This window comes from Lithobates pipiens, unplaced genomic scaffold (genome assembly GCF_037356315.1).
Source record: "Lithobates pipiens isolate NorthernLeopardFrog02 unplaced genomic scaffold, aLitPip1_a1.2 Scaffold_23, whole genome shotgun sequence".
In the NCBI taxonomy this organism is placed as follows: domain Eukaryota; kingdom Metazoa; phylum Chordata; class Amphibia; order Anura; family Ranidae; genus Lithobates; species Lithobates pipiens.
In genome coordinates, this window is record NW_027507785.1 from 332,739,326 (window position 1) to 332,744,706 (window position 5,381).

Below are 5,381 nucleotides of genomic sequence, written 5' to 3' on the forward strand. Positions count from 1 at the left end.
TCATTCTGTCTGATGAACTTCCCTTCCGGGTGGAGATAAGACCTCGGTGGCCTCTGGCTGTACTTGTAGCTCTCCACCAGCAGGGGAGCCGCCCGCCATGGTGTATGGCGGGGATATGCAATTAGTGGACCTTCAGCTGTGGCAGAACTACAAGTCCCATGAGGCATAGTAAGACTCTGACAGCCACAAGCATGACACCCAGAGGCAGAGGCATGATGGGACTTGTAGTTTGTGCAACAGCTGGAGGTCCGGTAATTGCATAATCCTGGTGTATGGGGTGGACGCACGGTTCTTGGTATGCACAGTTTGAAAGGACGGTAAATATTTATTCCCTCCCCCAATTTTTGGCTAATGCCGCATACACACGATCGGAAATTCGACCAGCAAAAGACCGATGAGAGCTTTTGGTCGGAAAATGCTCACCGCGTGTACGGCTCCATCGGACTTTTGCTGGCCGAATTCTCGCCAGCAAAAGATTGAGAGCAGGTTCTCAATTTTTTCGGTCGGAAAAAGATTCGATCGGAAATTCCGATCGCCTGTAGCAATTCCGGCACGCGAAACTCCTACGCATGCTCGGAAACAATTTGACGCATTGCTCGGAAGCACCGAACTTCATTTTCCCGGCTCACCGTAGTGTTGTACGTCACCGCGTTCTTGACGGTCGAAAGTTCAGAGAACTTTTGTGTGACCGTTGTGTATGCAAGGCAAGCTTGAGCGGAATTCCGTTGGGAAAAACCATCCAAGATTTTTCCAACAGAAAATCCGCTCGTGTGTATGCGGCATTAGAGTGGTGTCACAGCTCCGCCCCCATTTATAGTCAGCAATGTCATTTGAGTGAAAGTGGACCCTCCCACATGCTGCCGCATTCCGTTCTGGAGCTCCTCCGCCATGTGTGCCCTGGGTTCCTCAGATCCCGGACTGCTCTGTCCCCGCCTCCTCCTCATCCTGTGCGGGGGACGTCCTTTTCTCGGCCCCACCCTCCAGAAGCTCCTCTCTGATTTTGTACGATTGGGTTTTCTTGGTGTCTCTCCACCCCTGCGGCTTCTGATCAATAACAATATTGAGTGTCCCTATACAGTCCTGTGATAGACCTCTCTGGTCATCGGTTGTCACCTTCCTTACAATTCAATATATACAGAAATAACCAAGGGAAATGTCAGGACTGGAATATTGGCGTTACCATTGCCGGTACTGCTGTGTCATCCTAACATTGAGACCCTGGAACAAGCATGATGGGAATTCAGACCTTTTGGACTTCATTGACTGCATGTTTATTCCAGGTCATGGGCCATGGTGGGTCCAGGATGGTGAAGAGTTCTGGAAAACCCAGCCAGCAATGTTGGATCAATATTCCCATCCTGACTGGTTCAGTTTAAACCCAATAAATATGAAGCTTGGGTTCTTCAGGGGGTGGTCCATGAGTTTGTAGACCTATCAGCTACCCCCCATTATTTTAGTCTATTGATCCCTCAGCTGGTGTATAAAGAGGAACCTGAAGGTTTCATCTTCCCCATCCAGGGATATTACTTCTACCGTTCTCCTCTGATCAGCCTTGGCAATGAACGACCCGACAGAAATCACCCTACATCCCTAAAAATCTGTATTCACCCCCAGAGATCCTGCTCCGCCCCCAAAGATCCTGCTAAAGCCCCAGAGATCTTGCTAAACCTTCAGGGATCCGGCTCCACCCTCAAAGATCCTGCTAAAGCCCCAGAGATCTTGCTGCACCCGCAAAGATCCTGCTAAACCTGCAGGAATCCGGTTCCACCCCCAGAGATCCAGCTCCACCCCCAAAGATCCTGCTAAAGCCCCAGAGATCTTGCTGCACCCCCAAAGATCCAACTAAACCTGCAGGGATCTGGCTCCACCCCAAAGATCCTGCTAAAGCCACAGAGATCATGCTGCACCCCCAAAGATCCTGCTAAACCTGCAGGAATCCGGCTCCGCCCCCAGAGATCCAGCTCCACCCCCAAAGATCCTGCTAAAGCCCCAGAGATCTTGCTGCACCCCCAAAGATCCTACTAAACCTGCAGGGATCCGGCTCCACCCCAAAGATCCTGCTAAAGCCACAGAGATCATGCTGCACCCCCAAAGATCCTGCAGAGATCTGGCTGTACCTGCAGGGATCCGTCCACACCCCCAGAGATTTGGCTCCACCCCCAAAGATCCTGCTAAAGCCCCAGAGATCTTGCACCCGCAAAGACCCTGCTAAACCTGCAGGAATCCGGCTCCACCCCCAGAGATTTGGCTCCACCCCTAAAAATCCTGCTAAACCCCCAGAGATCCAGCTGCACCCACAGGGATCTGTCTACAACTCCAGAGATCCGGCTCCACCCTCAAAGATCCTGCTAAACCCCCAATAATCTGGCTGCAGCTGCAGGGATCTGTCTACAACTCAAGACATCTGGCTCCACCACCAAAAATCCCACAAAACCTCCAGAGGTCGGGCTGCATCTGCAGGGATCCGTCTACACCCCAAGAGATCCAGCTTCACCCCCCAAAGATCGTGCTAAACCCCCAGAGATCTGGCTGCACCCGCAGGGATCTGTCTACACCCCCAGAGATTTGGCTCCACCCCCAAAGATCGGAATGGACCCGCAGGAATCCCTCTACACTCCCAGCAATCTGGAGTCACTCCATCACAGGCACCCTACTTGTCTCAAGGATGGGAACACAATATATTGTGAGTCGGTGAACTGTCACCAGTATGGTGATACGGTCACCTCTGCTGGTGGATTTTTCCAACATATGTGTTGTGTGAATTGGCCGGGATGGGGACATGGCCCCTTTAAATAGAATCTGAATGCTGATTTCGCTTCCTCTTCATAGTGCCGCCCAGTGTTTGGGGTTTGGGGTAATCACAGACCTGAGCTCAAAATTGTCCAATCTGGTTTTTCATTGGATCAGAAATATTCTTATGTCTGTAGGGCCCATCTCCCAGCTATATGTGGGCCAGCAGCATCTGCCCCCATCCCCCAACAACAACAGATCGCTATCAGCCAAGCATCCCCACCCTGTCTGTGCCTTGATCCATGACTGATGGTGGGAAAGGCTCCTCAGATGTGTAAAGGACTCCATAAGTGGCTTATCCTGTAATTGAGGTTATCTCAGAAGTTGGTTGTCATATCACAGAAATGAGGAGTTCTATATGTGGCTTATCCTGTAAATAATGTTATCTCAGCAGTCAGTTTTAGTTCTTGACATACAGTAACACCAAATACAACTTTTGGGTCAATAAAGCACCAATCATACAGAACATACATGACGGCTTCCTTCGATAAAACGGAGCACCTGCTAGACATGGGCGCCGTCAATAAATTTGTTTCGTTCTGTTCCGTTTCTGATTCGTATTAAAATTAATTCGTACTTCGTATTTCGTGTCCGAAATTCCGTTCCGTTTCGTACGAAATACGAATTGTCGTTAGGTTCGTTAACTTGTACGAACGTTCTTTACGATGAATTTAAAGGCAAAAATATACCTCAATATGACAGTCGATGCTGATGGAAGTTTGGTTTTTATACGAAATTCCGTTGAAGAATTTCCTATCTGAAATACGAAGTTTCATTAGATGAGAAAGAGAGAAGCGGATTGTCTGCCATGCACCGCTGGTCCAGTTTGCGCCTGCTCCTCCTGGGACTGCTTATTATGAGGGGCTCCCACCATCCCTGTGCTATGCTGACTTCCTCCTGGGGCAGTACCTCTGCTGTGCTCAGTATGTCAGTACAGCACAGGAATGGTGGAAACCCCTCATACTGAGCAGCCCCAGGAGGAAGTCAGCATAGCACAGGGATGGTGGGAGCCCCTCATAATAAGCAGCCCCAGGAGGAAGTCAGCACAGGGATGGTGGGAGCCCCTCATAATAAGCAGCCCCAGGAGGAAGTCAGCACAGCACAGGGATGGTGGGAGCCCCTCATAATAAGCAGCCCCAGGAGGAAGTCAGCACAGCACAGGGATGGTGGGAGCCCCTCATAATAAGCAGCCCCAGGAGGAAGTTAGCACAGGGATGGTGGGAGCCCCTCATAATAAGCAGCCCCAGGAGGAAGTCAGCACAGCACAGGGATGGTGGGAGCCCCTCATAATATGCACAGCAGAGGTACAGCCCCAGGAGGAAGTCAGCACAGCACAGGGATGGGGGGAGCCCCTCATAATAAGCAGCCCCAGGAGGAAGTCAGCACAGGGATGGTGGGAGCCCCTCATAATAAGCATAATGACTGAGTCGTCATCGATTCGACGACAACTGATATGAAATCCGAAATTCGTAAACAAAAGTTCGTATTGCGTACACAATTCGGACGCATGGCAATTCGTATTTTGGATCCTCCCGAATGTACGAATTTTGGGAAATTGGTACGAATTTGAGATTCGTACGAAACGAATCACACATGTCTAGCACCTGCCACCCCGTGGAACTTCCATGCCCTTTGGCCCGAATCCCATATGGTCAATCCACAAATTCAGTTCCGATCAAGTTCTGTCTACTGAATTGGAGAGATTCTAAAGAGAACCTGTCTGTGTGTATTCTCTGGACGGCCAGGAGGGTGATTCCAGGAGGATGGAGGTCTCCTAATTCTGCCTGAATCTTCTTTTCCTCGGATTCTGTGTAAATGAGGAGAATAGAAAACAGTTTGTGCGCGGGATGATTACGTGGGCCGAGGACAATGGCGTTCTGTGTGCGGTTAATTGGATGGACGGGAGATCAATGGAGTCTTTGACAATACGGAGGAGGGAAGAACATTGGATTCACAATGTGGCAGCAGCCAAGCCCGTCATTAGGAGCACGGAGTCTCTGCTCACTGCGATGTACAGACTGGAGGGGGGCACATGGCCTGCAGGAGGGCACGGTGGCCCACGTGTGAACCCGGTGACCGCAGACGGCCGTCCAGTGACGCACTTCTCATTGTCTAAATGGCCCCCCCCCCCAATTACTGAAGGAGATGAGGAGTTCACAGATAGAAGAAAACAGAAAAACTCAAATTCCTCTCTGTTTTTCCTTCTAAAGCCGATTTTGCAATTTAACGGGCCGTTCTCCTCGATTTGTGGGGAGTTGGATTGGACATAGATGGGAGATTTGTGATTTCTATATATTGGAGGTGACATAGGACCAACAAACGCTGCTCTATCCATCACTCCATGCCTTTGGGAGGAGTAACGTGGGGTTATATCAAAGCCCCCCCAAACATGTAATTGTACCCCCCATTCATTGCAAGACAGAAGTCGTCTTCCATCCTTTGCTATATTCAGTAGCGGTAATGTGGGTGAATGTATAGGAACATGCGGGGCCAAAAGAGTGAATATCTACTAATGTACTGTATATATAAACCTGTGAAACTTTGTTTCAATAAAATTGTAACATTCTGTATGGACATCTCCCTGTATGGTG